We start from the raw sequence: 26,149 nt of genomic DNA, 5'->3' as shown, positions 1-26,149 counted from the left end.
GTTCAGCGGGCCCAGTGGTCCCATGGGGCGTGCCCCGGAGGCTGCGGGTGGAAATCCCCAAAGGACACACCCCTGAATGAGGCCCCCATGCACTGGGCCTTCTCCCAGGGTCCCCAAGGGCCCAGGCCCTCCCTGCATGGCTGTGGCCCTGGTGCCACACGGGCAGCCAGATGCCCCTGGAGAGGACTCCAGCCCCCCATCAGCCCAGCACTGCTCATGTGCTGACGCAGTGGTATTCAAGGTGCTGTGAACGGGGGACACTAGCCTAGCACAGTTCGGGGTGATCAGCCACTGGGCTCAGGAAGGTCTGAACAGGACCACGGTCTGCACTGGCTGACGCGGCCATTAAGGCAGCGGCCTTGCAGCCTCACTCTTAGAAGCTCCGTGCTTGGGGGGTTGGGGCCATGGGCATCCTGCAAAGGGAAATGGTTTGGCGATGGTGACTGAGAGCCAGGACAGCCTGCCTCACGCTGACCTCTGCCCTAATCAGGCAGCTTCGTGAGTGGCTGACGTCACATTTCTTCTAATCCACTTGAGGGCAACTCCCCCGGGACGTGCAAAGCTCAGGCCCTCCATCAGGAGACCTGAATGCCCGACATTTCTGCCTGCCCCATGACAGCTGTGAACCCTCCCGCACAACAAACGAATTTAGTTTTTCTCTGGTATCACCTGTATATATATGTGTGTGCTCAGCTGTGTCCAGCTCTTTGCGATCCCATGAACTGTAGCCCACCAGGCTCCTCTCCATGGGGCTTTCCAGGCAAGAATGCTGGAGTGGGTGGCCATTTCCTACTCCAGGGAATCTTCTGACCCAGGGATCAAACCTGCATCTCTTGTGTCTCCTGCATTGGCAGGCAGATTCTTTACCACTGAGCCACCTGGGAAGCTCAAAAAATCTACATCCCTACAGGCTGCTGCTGCTGCTGCTGCTGCTAAGTCACTTCAGTCGTGTCCGACTCTGTGTGACCCCATTGACGGCAGCCCACCAGGCTCCCCCGTCCCTGCGATTCTCCAGGCAAGAACACTGGAGTGGGTTGCCATTTCCGCTACAGTCCACCAGATCACAAGAATCGGACACGACTTAGCGACTAAACCACCACCACCACCACAGGTTGGCCCAAACAGGGATCGAACCCAAGAACTTGATGCTATGTGCACCTCTCTCTAACCAACCAACAAGCCAACTCATCTGTAGGTATCCACAAGCTCTCAGCAGGGGGTGAGAACAAGCCCTGAGTTCAGGAAGGCGAGATTCAGACTCCGCTGTGGTTGGAGCAGCCCCATCCCCCATCCCCCCCGGAGTCCTGCCCTGTGGTTGGTCCTGGGAACCTGGATGCTCCGTCCATTTCTCCTCAGGGTCTACTTCTGCTCCAGCCATGGACACGGAAGCCAGGGGCTCCCACTCTTCTCTCTGATGCTGCCATTACCACCCACGCTCCCGAGAGAATGGACCACATCGCAGAGGAGTGTGGAGGTGACGGAGGGAGGACGGAGACAAGGAGCCTGCAGAGACAGAACAGGGGAGCGGTGAGCCAGAGGGGGCCACAGCGCAGGAGCCCAGCGGGATGTGTGGGGAGCGGTGGAGTACACAGAGCCCGATAAATCTCAGTTTTAACAAAAACAGATTCAGAAGAAAGCGGGAAATGACTGAAAAATTGAAAAGATTAGACCTGTTGGAAACGAGGCAATACAGACAGTCCCCAACCTACGACGGTTCAACTTAAAATTTTCACAGGTTAAGTATGGTATCATTTTTCCCTAATGGTTAACTGGCTGTTATTAGAAATTAATTAGAAGTTATTGCACTTTATACTGTTAACAAATGACTTCAAAACCTGTTGAGATTTCTCATCTGGGGAAAAATTAGACAGAATTTAAAAGTCGCTTTTTAAATTAAGAATATTAAAATCTTTTAATATTTTTAAAGAATGCAGGTATGAGGTTTTATATTTAACACATGCCACTTCCAGCAGAAAGAAAAAAAGGAGGAGGGAGGGAGAAAGAGGGAGACGAGAAAATTGCAAGCGTGGAGATGGTCATGAAGATCTGGGTTTAATGTGGTCTGTCCATAGCGTTTGTAAGTCAATTGTTCTTTTACTCATTGTTAAAGTGTCCCCTGCACTTCCCAGGTGGCTCAGTGGTAAAGAATCCGTCTGCAATGCTGGAGACATGGGTTCAACCCCTGGGTTGGGAAGATCCCCTGGAGGAGGGAATGGCAACCCACTCCAGTGTTCTTGCCTGGAGAGTCCCATGGACGGAGGAGCCTGGTGGGCGACAGTCTCTGGGGTCGCAAAGAGTCAGACACGACTTAGCAACTGAACGACAACAAAAAGTGTCCCTTTTCCTTTGAAAGCTGGTATTCACGTGTTCTTAAGTTCTCAAGATTCTTTTCTCACAGCTTATAACTAAGAGCCACTTGCTGGTGCTGCTGCTGCTGCTAAGTCGCTTCAGCCATGTCCGACTCTGTGCGACCCCATAGACGGCAGCCCACCAGGCTCTGCCATCCCTGGGATTCTCCAGGCAAGAGTACTGGAGTAGGAGACCCCAAAAAGGCAGAAATCTTGGAACTGGATCTTTAGCATCGACGGCCAGCTCTCTGCCTTGAGTAAATCTCTTTGAAACAAATATCACACATCCACTCTTGTTGCATCAAAAGCGTCTTAAAGAGGCTGTTTTCTAGAAGCCAGTCTTGTAAGCATTTCGCCGCGTCGACGTTGGGCAGCAAACCCGAGGGCAGGCGTCACTGTCAGCCTCTCGGTTCCCTCTCCTCTCCCAGGTGCCCGGGGTCCCTACACGGTGGTGGCAGCTCACAGGCCCAGGGAGGCTGCCAGCGCTCATCCCTGTGATTTATATCCATCAGCACTAACATATTCCATCATACAGATGGACGTTCTAAAGCGGTTCACCAGTGACCCCCTCGGGGCCTGTGCCCGTCCGGCGGAGACCGCCCGCACCAGGCGGCAGTACAGGGAGGTGCGTGGAGGCGGGCTCCAGGGAGCGTGCCTGCCCGCCACCCCTCCAGCCCTCTCTCTGCCTCCCTCCACACTCCCTGTCCCTCCCGATGTGAGGAAACAGCAAGAGAGCGGCTGTGCGCTCACCAGGAAGAGGGTCGGGCCCAAACCACGAGTCAGCTGGTACCTTGATCTTGAGCTGCCAGCCTCCAGGCCTCTGAGAAATGACTGCGTGTGTTTAAGCCCCATCTACGGGGTGAGTGTTACAGCAGTCTGGATCAGACAGCCCACTGGCCCAGGTTGCTTAGAAAGGCCAGTGCTGGACAGTAGCCACGCCCCACCAGCCTATAACACATGGTAACCCCAGGGGTCACCTGCTTCAGAAAAGGTGGAAAGAAGGGTGTCCCCGAGTCCTGAATGGTGACAGCTCCGTCTGCGCATCCAGGGCCACGGCCGGGGGCGGAAAAGCCCGTCTGTCACGCCCTGCCTCCCGGGGCAGGGGGCAGAGACCTCCCCCCGCAGCGTTCTTCTCCTTCACCAATGCTCCCAAAGCCACTGGGCCTGGTGGCCAAGCCCACTGCCCTGTCCACCCCAGGCGCTCCCACGTGCTGTGAAGGAGCGGAGCACCCTGGCCCCCGACCCGGGAACCCTGGCATCCTGTCCCCCGGGCGGCCTCCACCCTCCCAGCCCATGGGCCCACAGCATCCCCCGGCCCCACCCTCCAGGGAATCCACCCTCCCACCCTGCACGATCCTCAGGTACGAAGAGAGCCAAGAACACGCCTCCACAAGAGTGGGCTCCTAGAGATGAAAGGAGCACTTTATTTTGCCAGCACGTCTCCCGAAGAAGGGGTTAAGGCAGTATAGAATGAAATACCCCCATTCCTGAGCTGAGATGGACACAGCCTTAAAGACACGATTTATTTCTCATAAGAATTACTTAGGCTTTCCCTAGTGGCTCAGACGGTAAAGACTCTGCCTGCAGTGCAGGAGACCTAAGACTCTGCCTGCAATGCAGGAGACCTGGGTTCAATCCCTGGGTCAGGAAGATCCCTTGGGGAAGGAAATGGCAACCCACTCCAGTATTCTTGCCTGGAGAATCCCATGGACAGAGGAGCCTGGCAGGCCACAGTCCATGGCATCGCAGAGTTGGACACAACTGAGCGATTAAACAACAAAACAAGAATTGTTTACGGGGTAAAGTGAGGATGTGTTCATGTTCTGGCTTTGAGAGAAGAAAGCAGTTTCTCCTCGCTTGAACACAAAGTAGGCGTTTTTCTTAAGAAAATAGGTATCTTGACAAAGCAGAAAGGGAGCCAGGCCTCTGAAAAGATGGGAGGTGGCCAGAACCACAGCAGGGCTTGTGTGTCCCCCACCTGAGTGTTGCACACTTGCGTGGCTGTCTGCACACTGGCTGAGCTGTGTCTGCTCCCCAGGGTGTGCGGCAGAAGGCAGCAGAGCTCCGGAGTAGGTGTGTCAGGAAGGCGTCTCTCTTCTCCACTGCCCTCCCTCAACCCGCCCATCCCAACCAGTCTGCAGCATCCTGGCAGAAGGGACCCTGACGGTGCCGCTGGTCTCTTTCCCTGGTCCACCAGGTGGCCGGGAGGACAGGACAGGCTCATGCGGGGCAGACATGGCACCAGGAGCCCGACCTTGGAGAGTGGAAGGGCGGCGAGCAAGGGACTATAGCGAGGGAGGTGAAGCCGAGGATGGCCTCTTGCTGGGATCCCCTGGAACAGGGGAGAGGACTCCGGAGCACAGTGGCGCCTCTGAGGTTAAAGGGCAAGGCTGGGCCCTGGGAACCTCTGCGTCCCCGGCGGTTGTGCAGGAGGGAAAGTCAAGGGAGCCCACCCCACCCCCTCGGCAACCGTGGCTTTGCTGCTTTCTGACCAGGAGGCTTGGATCCCAGAAGAAGCCTCACCCAGGTCAACAGGGGACACACATGAGATGACTCATCACGGTCAACCCCTTACTGGGGGGGCTGGAGACAAAGTAAGGCGACTATCTTTAGGGAAATGGACTGAGAAACTTGGGGGACAATCCTGTGAAATACAACATGCAGTTTAGAACCGTGAACTGACTGTGCAGCCTGGAGAGGCCTGGAGACACACTTTTATTGATCAAAAAGGTAAGCATCAGAACACGATCTGCCATGTAAAGACAATCACATCAGTTTCAAAGACGCACACAGGGATATACCAACGACTGTGCGTTTGGACACGTGTGCGCCGTGCGTGTGCTCAGTCGATCAGTGTGTCCGACTCTGTGTGACCCCGTGGGCTGTGGCCCGCCAGGCTCCCCTGTCCATGGGATCCTTCAGGCAAGGATACTGCAGTGGGTTGCCATTTCCCCCTCCAGGGGATCTTCCCGACCCAGGGATCCAACCTGCGTCTCCTTCGTCGCCTGCAGGCAGATTCTTGACTGCTGAGCGCCCTTCCACGCATGTGCATACCTACCCATCCAAAACATAAACCGAGCACCTTTAGGGTAGTTGTCTGAGGATGGAGCGTGGGAGTCATGGGTCAAATGAGGAAAATGCATGAAAAAAAAGCAAGACCGAGGCCTTGCCCAGACCTGCGGGGTCGGAGGTCACAGAGCAGGTTTGAGTCTAATCTCTGCATCTATCTGAGTTTACAAAACAGAACCAAAGAAACTTTTTAAAGCCAAGTCGATTGACTCCTGCAGCAGCATGTGGATGAGAGGTCACTCCCTTCCACCCACACTGCCTAACCCTACCTGGGTTTCTGTCCCTTGTGAGGCCTGGCTATCCCCCATTGCCGTCAATTTTGTGAGCTCCCCATATCTTTCCAATAATAACCTGTCTTTCTCTATCAGGGCAGCAGAAATTGATTCTGTTGCTTGCTGCCAAAGAACCCAATACGTCCTCAGAGAGTGGGTCCCTGAGGGAGGGTGGAGAGCCTGCCCGGGGAACAGACTTCTGGGCTGGAGAGTCTGGGCCACTCACGGCCACATCCAGCATCTAAGCTGCTCTGTCTCCAGGACCCAACAAGGGCCGCTCTGAGACAAGAATATAGAGGCCACGTCTCCTGGGATGTTCGCGTCGTCCACTCCTAGCAGGGCCCCTGCCCACGGTTCGGTTGATAAGTGCCTTGTGAACTGAAGGCCTCATGAATGAAAGACGAGCCAGTGAGTTTACGACAGCTGCTACGGTCAACTTGCTCGTTTGCAGAATCTCATTTCCGCCCGCCAGATGCTGTGGTGCTATTGACCTTGTCAAAACACACGGCGAGCTGCAGGCCTTCGGTGCATATCTTTGTTGGACCAAATCACCGTGGATCGGCTCCCTCCAGGGTCAGCTTCTTGGGCGGCTATCCCGCGCAGTCACACAGCCCCGCACGCTCTGAGGTCTCTGCACTTGGTAACACTCTGCCTTCACCGTCTTGAAATTCCTTTATGACATTTCAACAGGGGCCCCTGAATTTTCCTTGTGCATGGGGTCCTGGCCAGCCCCAGCTTCAATCACACAGGGCTCACCTACAGGAAACACAAAGAAGCTGAAATCTCACCATTGAACTGCAGGACGGCCCAGCGTTCACAAGGATGACTTTCAGTGGCCAAGTTTCTGTTCCCAGATAGTGCCCTTCAGATCACAGGCCTTTCCTTTTCACTTCTCCTGCAACTCTGCCAAGTCCTCAGCTGGAAACACATGACCAGTCCTGCGGAGAGCAAACCTGGCGGAAATTTGGGGGCGTAGACTACATGCACAAAGGTAATTTCAGCTCAGTCTCCCTCTGCAGCATGGCTGGGAATGGTCACTGGTTTCCGTGGACATTTTTTGTTCTCTTTTCTGGAAGAGAGCTGGTGGGATGTTTTGGAAAGAGCATGGGTCTGGGAGTCTGGAGGAACTCAAATGTGAATCTTCCTTTTTCATTGAGTGCATGTTACTTGATTTTTGGCACGTTAAAGTTTCATCTTTAAAGTAGGAATAATCATAAAAGTGTGGGGAGAAGTAATTAGAGACTTTTTTAAGGCGGGAAGGGAGGGAGGCAGAGGTGGAGGGAGACAGCAGGAGGAGGGCAGCACCTTCGGAGCACCCAGCATCGTCTCTCGAGTGTGGTCAGCGTCGGGAGCTTGCCACTTCTGCCTCCTTTCACTCTCTTTCCTAAAGGCAGCTCTCTGGGGTCCTCTGGGTTTCACGTCATTTTTCCTCTAGTCCCCAGACGCCTTCAATCCATTCTTGGAGAGCCCCTAAAACTATGCCGGACATGGGGTACTCTCATTTGACCAGAATCCCCTTTGCTTATTCCAACCCTACCCACAATTTCAAGAGAAGTTTTCTGACTTAATGACCACCTGTGCGCTGAACTCATTTTTGCCAACACCCCTAGTTATTCTTTCTCATCTCTGCTGCTGCTGCTAAGTCACTTCAGTCGTGTCCGACTCTGTGTGACCCCATAGACGGCAGCCCACCAGACTTCCCTGTCCCTGGGATTCTCCAGGCAAGAACACTGGAGTGGGTTGCCATTTCCTTCTCCAATGTGTGAAAGTTAAAAGTGAAGTCGCTCAGTCGTGTCCGACCCTTAGTGACCCCACGGACTGCAGCCTACCAGGCTCCTCCATCCATGGGATTTTCTAGGCAATAGTACTGGAGTGGCTTGCCATTGCCTTCTCCGTTCTCACCTCTACCCTCCCCAAATAACACTGTCCCACCACACCACTCCCCAGGCCATGCCTCCCTTAATCCTCCCCTGGGTGGCAAGAACAGGCTCTCATTTCCTGACCTTCCTGCTACCCGGGGACAAACACCAGCCTGGAAAAGCACCAGGGACGGAGTGATAAGCACAGTCTGATAGCAGCTCCCCGCTCACCTGCGTTCAGGGAGCAAGCAGAAAACGCTGCTCTGTATGGAGCAAACACGTCTCGGTTTTGAATTCCTACTTGGCATTGACCTGGATCCTATCACCTTGTCATACACCCTTTGCTCTAAAGAGAAAAGTCACAACATCCACCCACCTCCCCGGGGCCTCGGAGAACAACCAGTAAATTGTTAGGAGTGAATGGTGCTCTTTTTATTATGTATTCGCTCTTCCAAGAAAAACCAGTTATGCTATCGTGAGCCGCCCTCTTACAAGCAATTTAAAAAGGAGGCAGTACAGGGAAGGAGCGATAAGAAGGAATTTCTAAAAGAGAAAAAAATAAATGATTAAGTTCATACCCAGTTTAAAATTTCACATACTCTTGAGCATAACGAAATTCAACCCGTTCCCAAAGATAGCGAATCCTGTGAAATAAACGTGGTCTACAAGGAAGGAGGGGACAATGGATTTTCAGTTAATAAAATGTCAAAGGCTACTTTTGCTGAAGGATGAAACTGACTCTGGAGTATTATTTCAGTTTCCAGAAGTTGGTAACCAGGGTCCCCAGGAACGTGCTGTCCAAGTGAGGACAACCTTCAGTGTGGAAATAGACAGTTATGATGGGCGGGGGGTGGGGGATGCTCCGTGTATCTATTAAAAACTGTTTCACGGATCACTCAGCTTCTTTTCTCCCCAGCTAAGTACCAGCAGCTGTGACGGCTGGTGAAGCACATATTCAATCAAAAAACCATGTTGGGCCTTGAAAAAATCAAACACCAAAGGCCGTTTTTCCACTTTTCTTCTTTGACATACTAATTTCTGTTTTCTGTCCCCACTGGTTTTTGAGTGTGAGCTTCCGTGCGTAGGGGAGAATCCAAAGGTACCTGCCTGGGCAGACAGCTGGGGCCTTAATATCCCAGTGGTGAAGCGCCGAGGCTGAGTGAAAACAAACGTGGGGCCCAGGCAAATGGGTTATTAATGCACAATGTTTGCTTTGCACTTCAGAAGTTACAGAGCACATAAATCATTTCATCTTATTCTGTGGTTTTTAAGCCTTTTGGACCTTTATCCATCATGACCAAGCATATATATCACACACACCCACACGCACACCCACACACATACACGCATACACACACGTTTGCAAAGCACACACATACACATCTGCAGACGCACACACACACACTCAAATATTACTCTATGCAATGCACTGCTATTTTCTATTTTATCCATTTGATTTTTTTTTTAATGCTGGCACAACCTTCTAAGGGCTTCCCAGGCCTTGGTGGTAAAGAACCCGCCTGCCAATGCAGGAGATAAAAGAGATTCGAGTTCAAGCCCTGGGTCAGGAAGATCTCTTGGGGAAGGAAATGGCAACCCACTCCACTATTCTTCCCTGGGAAATCCCATGGACAGAGGAGCCTGGTGGGCTACAGCCCATGGGGTCACAGAGTCAGACGCGACTCCAGTGATTCAGTACACACGCATCCACAGTCTTCTAAACTAATTTCACAACCCACTAATGGTTGCTTCTAGTCAGAGCTGACTGTCTTCTATTTGCACTTGCCCTCCTCTCCATGCCTTTCTCTACCCTGTTTCCTGAATTCTCAGGACTAGAAGCCTAGAAACTCCTCTTCCTGAAGTACCTGGTCAAGGCTGCTGCTGTCTACTTTTGGCCAAGGTCACGCCCTTGAGCAAGACTTGGATGGTGGAGGGCGACGGTGGAGGGCTTCCCCAGCAGGGGCAGTGGTCATACGGGGGCTTCGGTGCAAGGCCCCCCAACTTTGAGTCTCCTCATCTTTCCTCTGGTCTTTAAAGCAAGTCACTCCCAGTTTAAACACCCTTTTGCTTCAAATACCAGTTACCGCGTCCTGACTGAAGTTCAGCTGATAGAGGTAGATACTGGAAATCCCCCTTCTGTTTGCAGAAATCAACACCTAAGAAGCTCAAATGACTGGTTCCGATCACAGAGTTCTAAGTGGCAAGTCCCCAACAAGCTTGCTTTTTTCGTTTGGCCATACTGTGCAGCATGTGGGATCCTCCCCAGCCAGGGATCGAACCCATGTCCCCTGCACTGGGAGCACAGACTCCTAACCACTCGACCACCAGGAAGTCCCGGCAACAAGCCTCCTGATGACAGACTAAGTTTTCTTCCTCACCTCCCCACAGTTGAGTGTGTGTCGTATTAAGCTGTTGGAAGTGTTGTTTATGCAAAGTTAGGGGACGACAGAGAATGAAATGGCTGGATGGCATCGCCGACTCTGTGGACATGAGTTTGAGTGAACTCCGGGAGTTGGTGATGGACAGGGAGGCCTGGCGTGCTGTGATTCATGGGGTTGCGGAGAGTCGGACATGACTGAGCGACTGAACTGAACTGAACTGATACTAACTTTAAGACCTAAAATTCTTTTAAATTTTCTCAATTTTTCCTCCTTTTTACCAATCAAATTAAATGTCTTTCTTCTGTGCCTACATCAACCTACTCTGCGCTTTCCTTTCTGTGAATGGCTACATTGAGAGTCATTGGAAACTACTAAAGGATATGATTATTCTCCTGTTGCTTACATGTACATCTTTTTCTCCAAACCAGGCTGTAAGTGCCTTGAAGTCAGGAATTCTATCAGAACTTTCTTGTGATCTCCCTCGAATGGTTCTTAAGATTTGTTTTCTATTACAAGCAAGAGATACTCAGCAAATATGGTTACACAATTAATACATTGCTCAACTTCCATTTTGCCAAAGTTCACAGGTTGTAAAAAAGATAGGGACTTCCCTGGCAGTCCAGTGGTTAAGACTCTGCACTCTCACTGTTTAGGGAGTATAGGTTCCATCCCTGGTCAGTGAACTAGAACCCCACATGCTGAACGACACGTAAAGATCAGTCTGCTCATACCTTCCAAACTGTCTAGGGAAGAAGACATTCTCTGCAAGGCAGTTTGGAGAAAGGAGAATTGGATTCAAGGGATGAAATTCAAGGGTCCTTTTCCCAAAATGAAAACAGGATGTGGTCAACCAGGAAAAGAAAGGGACATTCATGTCACTCTGGCAACGAGGAGGGGAATCATCCTTATTGGAAGTCAGCTATTTTTACTAAACTCTATATTTTCCCTTCATCTGACTCCCTCAACTGCTTATCATGTTTATATTTTTCTATTTTATAAAGAAACCTCCAGTCCTTTATGAAGTGAGGCAGGCTGGACCCTTTCAGTACTTCCGCTTACACCCACTCTGCACTTAGAGTCTGGAAAGCACTTCCGGCCACCTGGGGTTGAGTTTGGACCAGCCACCTAAGTCTAAAGTTGATGCTTTTTTTAAAAAAAACTTTTTCTTTTTTATTTACTTATTTTGGCTGTACTGGGTCTTCATTGCTGTTTCAGTCTTTCTCTAGGTGCGGCGAGTGGGGGATACCTCCTAGTTGCGGTGTGGAAGTTTCCCATTGCGGGGGCTTCTCTTGTGGAGCACGGGCTTTAGGCAAACGCGCTTCAGTAGTTGCAGTGTGAGGGCTCAGCAGTTGTGGCACACAGGCTTAGTTGCTCCACAGCATGTGGAATCTTCCCAGACCAGGGATCAAACCCATGTCCCCTGCACTGGCAGGCAGATTCTTAATCACTAAACCACCAGGGAAGTTGGTAAAGTTGATGCCTTTTAAACCACTGGTTCTCCAAGTACAGTTGCCAGGCCAACAGCATTAGTACCACCCGGGAACTTGTTAGATGTGCCCTCAGGCTCCGCCCCTGATCTGAATTGAAAAGTTGGGGTGGGGCCCAGCAGGTGATGCTGGTACAGGTAAGAGGCAGGGGACGTAGCTTTAGATGTTTGACCCGATCCGGAAGCCCTCCCCACACCCAGTACCAAAGGCCCCTTCATCCACTGTCCTCAAGGCTACGCCAAGCATGGGGGACTTCTTCGCTGGACAGAGGTGGGTTCAACTCCGCTCCCCAACAGTTAGCGTGATCTTGTCCAGGCCTGGTGTCCGGGCCTGTCCCATCTGTAAACCAAAAACCACTCAGCAGCTCAGCTGGGCTGTTACAGAAGTTAACAGTGCCTGAGCAATCATTACTTTTGTGTTCTAACACCTCTCTGGCCACATGAAGGCAGACACGGATTTCCAATTACTCAGCTTATACTTTCCCTCCCTGGGAATTGCAATCCATCTCAGTTGACAGTGGAGTCAAAACTCAAAGTCACGATAAACCTGAAAAAGACACACAGAGCACAATGGAGAAAGTGAAGTGGAAAAGAAGGGAAGGCGCAGGGAGGCCCAAAGTCAAAGTGTTTGCTCACTCCGTCGTGTCCGGCTCTTTGTGAGCCCATGGACTGAAGCCCACCTGGCTCCTCTGTCCATGGGATTCTCCAAGCAAGTTACTTACTCCAGAGGATCTTCCCGGCCCTGGGATCGAACCCAAGCCTCCTGCATTGCAGGCGGATTCTTTACCGTCTGAGCCACCAGGGCAGTCCAAGAAGGGATGAAAGGAATGCACAAGGGGAAAAGCAACAAGGAAAAGAAGTTGGGACAAATAAAGAAGGGAAACATGAACAGGAAGTAGATGGAGAAGAAAATTTAAAAGTAGGAGAAGGAAAGAAGAAAAGGGTGAGAAGCAGGAAGGCAGCAGAGGAAGGGCAGGGGCTCAAACACTCACATCTGAGGCTTGCAGCCCTCCCAGCAGGTCACCATCTAATTACCACATTTCCTCCAAGCCGCTTCTCTGGCTGCAAAGTGGTCTTGGGTCTGGAAAAAGCCCTAAGCATCTTAGGTGCATCTGTTCCGCCTAATCCCTGACAGTGCGGGGCTGTGTTCCTGTGGACACGGGGCACAGGCTCTGCCAGCCGCAGCGCTTGGAGCTTTCAAGTCTCTGACTGGCGTGCCCGGGAGTGGGGGCGTCAGGGGGCGAGAAGCACTGCCTTCTTCCACCCAGACCCGCAGGAGCAGGAAAACGGCTTCTTCCTCTCCCAAATTAAGGGCAGGAAATCAGTGTGTCTGATCTCTTGCTGTTTCCACTGCTCAGTTAACTTCCTCGGTGAGCTCTTCCTCCCTAAGCCGGCTTTGTCTGGATGGGCCAGCATCCAATTCTTTCAAATGAAAAGAAAGCAGAGGGAGACAGGAAAAGAGAGGAGAGGAGAGGATGGGGAGGGAGCGGAGCGGATGGGGAAGGGAGGAAGCAGAAACGGAGGACGGTCCTTGCTTCCTCTCTGACCCAAGTCCACGTGGGAACAGAGCGGCTCCACTGGTGACGTCACCGCACACGAGTGCCGTCTCCCTTCTTTCTTTCTCTCCTGTTCCCGTCCGCCCTCCCTCTGTCTCTCCCTCTTCGTGTCTTTCACTCTTTTCGAAAGACTTCTAAGAGTCTCATGGGGAAAACAGCTGAGCCGCCAGGAGAAGGACCATCCTGTGTGGGAATCAGGCAAGGAGTCAGGAGAAACCACGACCTTTCCTGAGTCAGTGTGATGGGAACCATGTCTGGACCTGGGAAAAGACAGCTATGGGAAGAAAAGCCTTTGCAACCAACCCATTCATTCCCGTGGATTTTTGAAGCAGGAACAATTTGAGCAACAAAGCAAAGTTCATTTTCTAACCCAAAGTGGAAAATGGGTATCCGTGAGAGAACTCTTGAGAGGCCCCTTGGACAGCAAGGAGATCAGTCCATCCTAAAGGAAGTCAACCCTGAATATCCATCGGAAGGCCTAATCTGCTGAAGCTAAAGCTCCAATACATTGGCCACCTGGTGTGAAGGGTCGATTCTTTGGAAAAGACCCTGATGCTGGGAAAGATTGAGGGCAGGAGGAGAAGGGGGCGACAGAGGATGAGATGGTTGGATGGCATCGCCAACTCAATGGGCATGAGTTTGAGCAAACTCCAGGAGATAGTGAAGGATGGGGAAGCCTGGCCTGCTGCAGTTCATGGGGTCACAGAGTCGGACGTGATTTAACAACTGAACAACAACGACATTCATTCCAGTGGCCTGCTCCAGCCTGCCTTGCTACCCACCCCCGCCAACTAGAGGATTCTCCAGGCCCCCGTCCACACAATGATCGGTCTGACATACCTGCCACCAACGTGACTTACGGAGAAAATTTGTTAAAGAATCAGGAAGAGAAAGGAAAACACAATATGAACACCCCACATACAGTATATGCAAGGTGGATCAGCAAGGCAAGCCTGGATCAGGAAGTGAGAGGGTAAAACAAGGCTGCCTGATTCCATTTAGGGCATTTGAGGCGATGGTTTCATTTGCTTATGTTTCATTTTGGGAGTGAAAGGGTCTCCAAAGCACCCTGATCTTTAAAAATGGCCCAAGCATTATGGGCTGGGACGAGGGTGCTGCACCAGGAGGTGGCCTTGGACACCCACCCCCACCCCCGGAACAGAACATTTCCTTTGTCATTCACCTCGGCTAAGCAGGCCCCCCTGGGAATTTCATCCTGGCGCCTTCTCCATCGCCAGCATGATGTCTGAGTGGTGGCACCTTGCATGAGACTGGCGAGCAGAGCATCTTTTGCTTTGCCCTGAAGCAGAACTCAACCACTGCAGCAACAAGCTGCCGGGAAAACGGAACTTCCACACTTTCTGTTTAAATCTCTCTGAGGAAAGATGTTTACAAATAACACCAGACTGGTATGAGTCACTCAGAACAGAGCATTCTCAGTTCCTTTTGAGAGAGAAACAAGTACCAACCCTGTCACTGGGAAGGGCGGGAGCGTTGCCTCTCGGGCGTCGGTGGGGTCTCCCCTCCCTCCATCTCGCCATCTCTGCAAGAATAACTCCCTTGGAAGAGGGCGAATTCCAGTCCCCCGGCCCCAGGCCAGCTCTCCCGCACCCCCTCCCTCCCCCTACCTCTCAGAATGTCCAGCCCGGCACCTAACGCCTGCACCTCCAACCAAGGGAAGCAGTGAATTATTTCTCCTTCAAGAAACAAAACACACTTGGCTGCTCCTCTTCCTTTAGAGCAGAAAATCCAGTTACTAGATAACCCCATGAAGCAGAGTGTAAATTATTGACAGTTTCCCCAGGAAGACAGAAAGTAGAACTACCCAAAACCAACGGAATTATTTTGTTCAAAGACCAGCTCTAAAATCATGAACCCGGGATGGAACTTTACGTGTGCTGTGCTCAGTCGCTCAGCCATGTTCGACTCTTTGCAACCCCAAGGACTGTAGCCACCAGGCTCCTCTGTCCATGGGATTCTCCAGGCAAAGATACTGGAGTGGGTTGCCATTTCCTTCTTCAGGGGATCTTCCCGACTCTGAGATCAAACCCAGGTCTCCCGCATTGCAGATGACTTCTTTACCATCTGAGCCACCAGGGAAGCCCAGAACTTCACGTATTCCCTGCTAGCTGTCTATACCCAGACACGGGGCAGCCCAAACCCGGCTAGTAAATACCCACTTCCAGAAGGCATGGGGGAGCCTTCCATTGGCAGGAAATTGTGTTTCTTGGAAGAAGAATCTTTGTAAGGGAAAGTTGTGGGTCTAAGGTAAGGTTCCCAGGGCTGGTCTGAGGTCATTCATGCCTTGGGAGCCACATCTTGTTCCAAGACACACCCAAAGCCACAGAAGGACCCAGAAGCTTGAGGGTTTGCAAAGGCCCCAGGCATATGCTTAAAAAAACACTGACAGCATCTTTCTCATACCACTTCTCCCTTGGACAAAACTAGTTTAAAAGTCATGATTGCACTCTTACAAGTACAAATATATATATATATACATATATATATATATATATGTATATATATACACGCATGCGTGCGTGCGTGCTGTCTCTCAATTGTGTCTGACTCTTTACAACCCCATGGACTGTAGCCCACCAAGCTCTTCTGCCCATGGGATTCTCCAGGCAAGAATACTGGAGTGGATTGCCATTCCCTTCTCCAGAGGATCTTCTCGACCCAGGGATGGAACCCAGGTCTCCTGCATGGCAGGCAGATTCTTCACCATCTGAGTCACCAGGGAGTTTGGCTGCCTCCAAACCTCCCAGCCTCTCTGTGCATGAAAGCCACGGTCCCTGTCACTCTCACCCGCCCAGGGCCTCATAGCACACCTGTAGGCAGCTCACGCTGGCCCTGCCACATCCCGGGCACGCGTGCATCAAGAACTGACAGGCCTGAGGTTGGTGGGACTCCACCCCAACGCATGACAGAAAGATTCTTAGGTCCTCCTAGTCTTTGGAAGAAAGCTGGTCCTGCACGGGGAGTTCTGCCCCAACTCCTCGAGGGTGAAGTTTTCTCCCACGAGGAGACATGTCTATATTCTCCCACTTATTTATTTTTGTTGTTGAGTCATTCAGTCAGGTCCAACACTTTGCGGCCCCATGGACTGCAGCAAGCCAGGCTTCCCTGTCCTTCACCATCTCCTGGAGTCAAACCCATGTCTATTGAGTCGGTGACGCCATCCAGCCATCTCATCCTCTGTCGTCCCCTTCTCCTCCTGCCCTCAATCTTTCCCAGCATCAGGGTCTTTTCCAGTGAGTCAGCTCTTCGCATCAGGTGGCTGAAGTACTGGAGCTTCAGCTTCAGCATCAGTCCTTCCGATGAGTGTTCAGCGCTGATCTCCTTTAGGACGGACTGGTTGGACCCCCTTGCCGTCCAAGGGGCTTATTTATTCCATCATGATTTTCATCAGTGAGGACTGACGGATACTCATTTTCCACTTCGGTTTAGAAAATGACTTTGCTTTGTTGCTCAAATTGTTCCTGCTTCGGCCACTGGAGACTCTCTGAGCTGTCCCCTGGGCCCCCTGACAAAGCCCAGGTGAGCTCACCTTACTCTCTGGCACCACGAGATGCTCCAGGCTCATTTCCTACCCTGGCCTGAATCCTCCAAGGAGCTCTGCCTCCTTTTACTGGAGGACTGTGGTGAGAACTCAAGATCTGGAATGAGGTGTGCTCTTTGGTGCCAGGGTACCATTTTCTTTTTCCTTTTTTTAAGGTCCTATTAACTGACAGAGGGGCTTCCCTGGTGGCTCAGATAGTAAAGAATCCACCTGCAATGCAGGGGACCTGGGTTTGATCCCTGGGTCGAGAAGATCCCTTGGAGGAGGGCATGGCAACCCTCTCCAGTGTTCTTGCCTGGAGAATCCCCACGGACAGGAGGAGCCTGGCGGGGTACAGTCCATGGTGTTGCAAAGAGTCGGACATGACTGAATGATTAACATATCCATTTTCTTTAGCTGACAGAAAGAACTCTCATATATACAAACATTAATACCCAGAAACACTGAATATGAATGTGTTCCACTCAGTGATCCCTCCTCCCTGCTTCAACCACTGATGTGTTCACTGTATCTCTAATCTTGCTTTTCACAGATGTCATATAACTGGAATTTAACAGTGTGTCATCTTTTCAACCCGGCTTCTTTAACTCAGCAATAGATACGTGTAGTTCCCCTGTGTCTTTTCTCGCCTGGTGTGTGGTTCAGTCAACTCCAGGGAAGAAAAGCAGCATGAATCTGTCACTTCAGCTACTTTTGTTCCCAACCTGAGCCTGGCTCGCTCACCTCCTACAGATCTGGATTCACGGCCCATCCAGGTCAGACCTTCACGGCCATGCCACATAAAAATGCAGCCCCTACCTTCACTCTTTCCTGGCTTCATTTTATCCAAACGCCTTGACTGCAGTATAGTCATCTGTTTAGTGTGTGTCCCTACAAAGCCAAGGATCTTTTTTCCTATTTCATTCTTTGCTGTTTTTTCAGCATCAGAAATAGTAACCAACACACAGGAGCCCTCAGTGTGGGCTATTTGATGGATGGATAAACCAAAAGGACATCCTCTCCCAAAAATGTGTATGTATGTATGTATGTATGTGCGCCTGACCCCGTGCCTGTGCGCCCCTTGGCTTCGGGGCAAATCAACGAATGAGCCTGGCAAGATGGAGTCAGGGCCTGTGAGGAAGTGCACCTGCCCTCAGCTCTCTCACCAACTACAATCTCACCTGACATTTCTCTGCTAGGGATTAATTTAGCCGCTGTCTTTCCCCTGTTGGAGTTTTGGTTTTCAGTTTCAAATGCTTAAGGGGGATACTTTTAAATTTTTTCTTTCTTTCTTCCTTTTTATGGAAGTATAGTTGATTTACAATGTTCAGTTAGTTTCAAGTATATAAAGTAATTGTATGTGTGTGTGTGTGTATACATATATGTATCCTTTTCAGATTTTTGTCCATTAAGGTTATGGCAAGTAACATGTTTTGTATGGTTTTGTTTGTTTCTTTATTTATGGCTGTGCTGGGTCTTCATCGCTGCGAGCGGTCCTCCTCTAGTTGTGATGAGCAGAGGTTCCTCTCGAGTTGTGGAGAGTGGGCTTCTCATTGCAGCGGCTTCTCTTATTGTGGAGCACAGGCCTCTAGGGTGCTGGGGCTTTAGCAGTTCCCTCTTGTGGACTTGGTTGCTCCATGGCCTGAGGGATCTTCCCAGGCCAGGGATCAAACCAGTGTCCTCCACATTGCAAGGTGGCCTCTTCACCAGAGGACCACCAAGGAAGCCCAAGGAACATGTGTTTTAATCCCTGTATATTTAGTGTAATGAGTCAGGTCATTTAGAGACAAGTTAAGGAAGAGTGTTAACTGTCTTCCCCACTCCCCTGGACCTGCCCCTCTTAGACCTGGAACACTGAGGCTCCTGCCCCAAGCCCTCTGCTTTGAAGGCTGAGCCTTACCAGTATGCCAAGGAGCCTCCAGGGCCAACAAAACATGTCTACCTGCAGTCTGGGATTCTCCTCCCAGCTGGCACTCCTAGTACCAGGGATGCTAGAATCGCCTACCCAAGTGGCCCTGAGCCCTCTGTCTGGGCCAGCACTGGGCTCCTCTGGGGCTCATCCTCCCAGGCACACTGGCCCAGGGCAGTGCACTTACCCCAGGGGCATTTGTGGGGAGTGGGCACGTCTCCTTGGGGCACCGGGGGCTAGGGCGGAGAGCAGGGAGCAGACAAGGCCAAGATCCCTCTGTCCCTCCGGAGGCCACCCCCTCTCAGCGGGAAGAGCAGGTCTGCCTCCCCTGCTGTGGTCCCACCCCCCCCACCCCACCCCCGGTACCATTGTTAACAGTTTGGGTGTAGCCCTCACACCTTTCTCCATGGGCTCCTAAACACATAGAAATATAAACACACATGGGAGAGGTTTTCTTCCCCCTTCTCTATCGCTTTTTAATAAAAGCGGAATTCCAATATCTACATCATGGTCACTCCTCCCTGCACGTACAGAACTAGCTCATTCTTTTTATTAGCTTCATGAGACGCCCTGGAACAAACGTGTATTCTTTTATGGTGGGATAGTCAGTGTTCCCTTTTGCTTCCCCCCACCTCAAACGAAGCTGAAATAATCTTTATACCTGTAGTAGGACATCCAGCTGCTCTGACTTTGTAAACTACTGCTTGGGTTCCTAGAAATATGATTAGTGATTTAATCAAAGCCTATAAACATCATTTATTTTATAGATGTTTCTGAACGACTTTGGTAAATATTTATACCAATTCATATTTGCACTGGCAATGGATAAGATGCCAATTTCACCAGCACTCCCAGCTCTGGATTTTATGGATTGTTTCAAATTTTTCAATTGGCTGGGAAAAGCTGGCATCTGGTTTACTTCACTTCTGTTTCCCTGACCACATTGAGACTCAGCATCTTTTCAGATACACTGGCCGCTTGTGGTTCCGCTTCTGTGAGTCGCCTATTTGTATCCGTTGCCCATTTTTATACTGGGATGTTTCAAACATTTGTCAAATAGTAAACTCCTGTGGTTGCAGGCATTATCAAATTCTTCTGTCATCTATCAACTTTGATTAAGGTGTATTTTCCCATGCAGGTATCTCTCTTTTATTTTAGTTGATTATATATACATCTTTTTTTCTTTTTTAACGCTATCTAGGTTTCCTATCTTATTTGTAAAAAATCCTTACCTGTCCTCCTAAGTTTCTTTCTAATATATTTAATGCCATGTCCTTCCATCTTCACTTCTAGTGAAACCAACGCAGAAAACAAGGCACTCTGAGAAAGAAGACAGTCCCTGAATTCTGGGCCTTAGGACTTTTCTTCTGCTTCTGTTCAACATTACCATTTAAAATTGCTTATCTTCCAAGAACCTCATCTTAAAAGGTGAGCAACCCTGCAGAAGTAACACCTCAAGTCCTTTTCAGCAAGTTAGGCTAGAATTCATCAGAGTTTCTCAAGGACAGACTTCTTCAGTTCAGTTCAGTTCAGTTCAGTCGCTCAGTCGTGTCCGACTCTCCATGACCCCATGAATCACAGCACGCCAGGCCTCCCTGTCCATCACCAACTCCCGGAGTTCACTCAAACTCATGTCCACAGAGTCAGTGATGCCATCCAGCCATGTCATTCTTGGTCGTCCCCTTCTCCTCCTGCCCCCAACCTTTCCTAGCATCAGAGTCTTTTCCAGTGAGTCAACTTGTCGCATGAGGTGGCCAAAGTATTGGAGCTTCAGCTTTAGCATCAGTCCTTCCAATGAACACCCAGGATTGATCTCCTTTAGAATGGACTGGTTGGATCTCCTTGCAGTACAAGGGACTCTTCTTAGGAGAGATAAAATGCCAGAAGCAGAGAGGAGGAGTGGGGCGGGGTGGGGTTGGGGTGAATTGCTTCATTCACTCAGAATTTCATTCGCAACAGTTTCACTCATGCATTCACCATACTTTGATCCAAGCAGCAGAAACGGATTGAGGGCTTCCTGTCCATAAGACACAGGAGGAAGCCGAGGAAGACTCGAGGCTCAAGGGACAGCATGGCCTCAGTTCCCTAAGGGTTTATCACTGTAAAAGGGACATGAAACCTGCACAGAAACACTCCGGGACAAGACAGCGTATCCAGGTCTGGACACAGGGTAGAGAAGGAAGGAGGTAACCTCTCCTGGGCGACCAGAGAAGACTTTAAAGAGGATATTTAAGATAACTTTTTAATAACGGTTAGAACTGTCCCTGTAGACAATGAGGACTCTCAGGAGAAAATGGCATAAGCAAAGCGAAGGAGGAAAGGAACAGAGCATCTTTAGGTAAGAGACTAAGCCAGTCTGCAGGACAGAAAACACACGGAGAGGGACGGCAGGAGATGACCCGGAACGTCCCCATGAGTCTCAACCTCAGGAGGCTAAGAGGTCTCGGCTCCACCACGCAGGCTGTGGGCCCTGGTGCAGACACCCAGAGACTGGCCTATTTCACCTGCCTGCGGGAGCCAGCCCTGCCGAGAACAGCCTGAGGGGTGCCCAACGCCATTCGACCTTCCAAATCTCCTGGGGTCATCCTGAAAAATGACCAGATTTATCTCAGGCAGTGGGTCCCACACCAAACACATAGAATCTAAATCCCGCAGGGATTTTAGTGATACATCAGTGGGAAATGTCCACTTCCGCCTAAAGCTACCCCCAAAGAAAGTATGATCACATTTGTAGGATTCCTTGGGAATTATTTTACACCACTTTGTCTAGTCTGCCTTGTCTGTGAAAACGGAGCTAGTGAGTAGCAGAGACCTGCAACTTGTGCCGTCCCGTGTCTCTTTCCCTGGTCACCGTCCCCAGGTTCCCTATAGATAGATCCCCCAGGGCCCCATTCTCAGCCCACGGCCTTGGGTAGAGGTGACTGACGGAACGGAACTGGCTATATTTGCAATACTTTGGCCACCTGAAGAACCGACTCACTGGAAAAGACCCTGATGCTGGGAAAGACTGAAGTGGGGAGGAGAAAGGGGGGACAGAGGATGTGATGGCTGGATGGCATCGCCAACGCGATGGACATGAGCTTGAGCAAGCTCTGGGAGTCGGTGATGGACAGGGAGGCCTGGTGGGCAGCAGTCCGTGTGGTCACGAAGAGTCAGACACGACTGAGAGACTGAACTGAACTGGCTGAATCAGCATTGTATGCACCCCCGGCCATATGATTGGTTCGGGGACAGTCTCTCGGCCCACTCAGAGGCCGTGAGATGCAGTGAGAGGTTGCCTGGGAACCGCAAGTTGGCATGTCCTCCCGCCCACTCCCTCCCCGTATTTGAACCTGGCAGCCCCTCCCGGCCTCTCCCGGCCCCTCCCGGCCCCCTGCCCATGGCTCAGGGGGGTGACTTGGAAAGAACGGACGATGACGGCGCTCAGGCTCTATCGTCTGAGGCTTGCATAAAGCCTGGCCTGAAGCCGCACCCCATGCACTCTGGACTGCTTGGTTACACCAGCCAGCATAGTCCCAGTTTTGCTTACAGAAGGCTGTGTAGATCCTTCTTTCTTATAACTGAAAGAATGATTGCTGAGAGGAAGTACAAAGTCCTGCAAGTACAGGGAAAGCGAGCATCTTTCCTTAGTGGTCTTCTAAGAAGATGTCCTCCCGAGACAGACACAGACCACTGGCAACTTGAGTTCCTTCAGAAAATTCTTTCAGAAGTTTCTAGAAACAGCGAAGAAAATGTTTTCTGTGTGAGGCCAAAGAATCGCTCTCCTGATGGTGTAATAAGTCCATCTCCCTGCCTGCTTGTGTGCCTGGTTAAATGACATGTTGTAAAAAAATCTTCTTTGTGTTATCTGAGCATAAAGAGTTTTGCACAAATCAGGGAGGATTGTGCTGGCTGGGAACTGCAGAGTCCGTTCCTCGGTGGTCCCTCATACAGGAAGGTCCCGTGGGTCTGTGAGTGTGTCTGACTGTTTACGTGAAAGTCTGTAAGACACAGAATCTGCTAACAGAAGAGAAGTGCGTTGATTTTTCCCCTTGAGACCTTGAGAAGCAGCAAGCCTAGAAAAAACTTTTTAAATTTCCATGTCGTAGGTGAAGAAAAGATGAAGGAGGAAAGAGAAAAAAATGAGAGAAAGAGGAGGACTCAGACCTAAGAGCCTGGGGAGTCATTTTCTGTGCTCTAACTTCAGAAAGCCCGTTTCCTCTCCTTAGACCACCCTCAAGGAAAGTTCACCCGACAGGTTGGTGCAGATAAACCTTTTATTCTATGAAAAAGTCTTCTATTAAAATTACTTTCCTATTGTGTTTTAATTTTAGGGTTAAGAAGGTTGATACTTTATTATCCTAAAAAAGTCACCTGCTGCAACTTGATACTTGCTGACCAACGACCTAAGGCAAACCCAGGTTGTATGACTGTCTGGACTCTAAACAATATTTTGAAATTCCTTAAAGCAGTGTCTGTACTCTAAGCAAATTACCAGTGAATGCTTATTATTACCAGTGAATGCTTATTATTCCCAGGCTACTGTTCAATAGTGAATTTCCCTTAAAGCTATTTGTAATGATGCATTAATATTTGTTGACATCCTGAAGGACCTCTTTGAAGGCCAGCAAGCATCTGGGGTTCAATCAATGACACCCTAACAAATCTTGGGAGGCTGAGGATCATCTTTTCAGCCTGCTGAATGTTTCAAAAGCCTCTACCTCTTCCAAGGGACCAGGGGAAAAAAAGAATTGACACCAGGATCAGAATCTAATGAGAGATTCTACAAACTCCAAACCCAATCATTTGTGCATCGATTCATTCATTCAACAGAGACCCAGTTCTTCCTACATACCAGCTGCGGTCTAGGCCCTGGAGATAAATCAGTGAACAGTCCATTAAGTGTCTGCCTCCAAGGAATTTCCAAATCCTAGAGGAGACTGACAGAAACAAGCTACAAATACGTATATAACATAATAGGAATAGCTTATCATTTTTCATGCACGCGTGCTCGGTCACTCAGTCATGTCCAACTCTTTGTGACCCCATGGACTGTAGCCGAGCAGGCTCCTCTGTCCATGGGATTCTCCAGGCAAGAATACTGGAGTGGGTTGCCACTTCCTCCTCCAGGGGATCTTCCTGACCCAGGGATCGAATCTGCATCTCCTGCACTGGCAAGCAGATTCTTTACCACTGAGCCACCTGGGAAGCGCCAGCATGCCATTTTAGGCAAAGATAAATGCTCTTAAGATAGATGAACAACGTGGACCTAACATACAGCGCAGGGAATACACTGAACACTTTGGGGAAAGAATCTGAAAAGAGTGCATGTGTTGGTTTGGCTAAAATGTTGGTGTGGCTTTAAGTGAAAAATAAAAGACATTTTTATGTTCAAGGGCTGTATTGACCATTAGAGTCACTAACCAAAAGAGTTTTTTGGCCAACCCTATATATATATATTTATATATTTATGTGTGTGTGTGTGTGTGTGTATCTGAATCACTTTGCTGTATGCCTGAAACTAACACAACATTGTAAACCAACTATACTTCATTTTAAACACATAAAAAAAATAATAAATGCTACTAAGAAAACTACAGCAGAGTGGGAGGCGGGGATGACAGAGTCGAGCTGGGTTAGATGCAAGGAGGGTCCAGACAATGAGAAGGAAGGAGCGAGCCCGGGGTCTGGGGAGAGCTTTCCAGGAGGAGGGGGAAGAGCGGAGGTTCCCTGAGTGGGATACAGATCCTTACAGGCAAGGAAAGGAGTGTGGTTCTATTCTAAACATGACCAGAAGCCTCTAGATGGTTTTGAGCAGAGAAGTAAAGGGACGTGTGTTTTTAACCATTCCCTGGGGTGGAGCAGGGATGCTGTGAGGACTGGACGGGTAAAGGGTAAGAGCGGAAGCAAGGAAACCAGTGGGGAGCCTTTGGGTGATGGCACCCGGGGCTGGAGGTGCTGGCGGTGGTCCTTGCTCTCCGCTGCGTCCCCAGACCCCAGAAAGGGCGGTCACAGCAGGCCCTTGGTTAAACAGCGGTCCAAGGGATGCATTAAATCCTGGCCTAGAGGGGAGCTTACCGCCTCCCAGGTAAGGCCGACGTGTGAATTTGTCGGCTAGGGAACACGGGATGGGGTGCCAAGGGGAACGTTTGCTGGAGAAGTAGGGGGCTGCGGGTGGAGCCCCAGAGGCCAGCGGGCAGGGCGGCCGGAGTGGCAGACAGCTCTGCCCAGGGCTGCGGGGAGGGCGCCTGGCGAGTTTGCATCCTGAGAGCCGATCCCGCCCACCCCCTGCCCGGGTTTACAGGGATCCAATGCCCTCCCTGCAGCGTCTGCTAAACTCTCCGGGCCTCGGGCGGGGTGCCCTCAGAAGGCCCCCCTCCGGCCCCCTCCGTGCCAGCTGCGCTGGGGTCAGGGGTGTGCCCTCAGCCCCCGCCCCGGTGGCCTGGCAGAAGCACTGAGGCAGCAGCCCTCTCCCAGCACCCGCCAGCTTCCTCTCACAGGTGAGCCCGGAAGGCAGGGTCACACACAGGCTCTCCTGCGGCAGGGGCCTGTCCGCACACAGCGCCGGGGCCCAGGCCCAGCCAGCCCCATTGCCAAGGTCCAGGGTGGGGTTCGAGGTTGGCCTCTGTCACGGGCTCCCAGGGACCTGGGAGGCTTCCCCCGGTGCCCCTTTGAGGCGCACTGCTCTATAGGAACCCAGGAAGAAGGCTGGCAGGGGAGAGATAATAAATATAGCCAGGGCTTACTGAGTGCCAGGCTCCGGGCTCAGGGCATTATGTGAATAATCTCTTTTAATCCTCACCCAGCCCTGTGAGCTGGCACCATTATTCTGCCTATTGAACAGCTGAGGTTGAGAAACAGCGGGGAACTCGCCCAAGGTCTCATGGCTTAGGAGTGGGACCTGCCTCACTGCAGTGCCCAAACTAGGAAAAGAAATCTCAAGGGAATAAAGGTTGACAGGCCGACAGCTAGGGAAAAGGTCAAGAAGCACAAAAGACACCTGTGTGTTTCAGTGCTCCACCACAGAAGGAAGGGTGTGCGCGCAGCTGTCCCCACAGAACAATCTCAGACAGAGCCACAACTTCTGAACCAATCAAGGTTCAAAACAGAAAGACAAGAAGTCAACACGCATCTCCCTCTCGGCATTGATTACAGAGCCCCAGAAAATTTTTATGTTTAAGATTGCAATCCCCCCAGAAAATCAAAAAATTTCCCTTTTTATTTCTGGCGTATTCCCACCCCATCATACCCCTAGACTCTGTGCTGTTCCCAAAATATACACTAATTTGCCCAAAGGCTTCCCTGCTGGCTGAGTGGTAAAGAATCCGTCTGCCAATGCAAGAGACGCAGGTTCGATTCCTGGGTTGAGAAGATCCCCTGGAGGAGGAAATGGCAACCCACTCCAGTATTCTTGCCTGGGAAATCCCTTTGACAGAGGAGCCTGGTGGGCTCCATACAGTCCATGGGTCACCAGAGTCAGACATGACTTAGGGCTAGACAACAACAAATTTGTCTAAACCCTTTGTCTTTTTTACTTGTGGAGTATAATAGACAGGCAGCTATGATGAGTTCACTCAGATTGCTACACGACTACGCACGCCAAGCAAGAGATGCTGAGATGAGATTGGGAAGCTGTGGAAAGATCCAGTCTGAACAGCGTTTCGATGTGGAGCAGGAAACCTGGGTATTGTGCACATTGAAAAATGAAATTACTTTACGGAATGAAACGAAAAGGAAAAGTACTGTAAG

The sequence above is a fragment of the Moschus berezovskii genome, chromosome 23 (assembly GCF_049115385.1).
Source record: "Moschus berezovskii isolate FMDL1 chromosome 23, NW_MosBer_1.0, whole genome shotgun sequence".
Classification (NCBI taxonomy): Eukaryota; Metazoa; Chordata; class Mammalia; order Artiodactyla; family Moschidae; genus Moschus; species Moschus berezovskii.
This window is presented reverse-complemented; position numbering follows the sequence as displayed.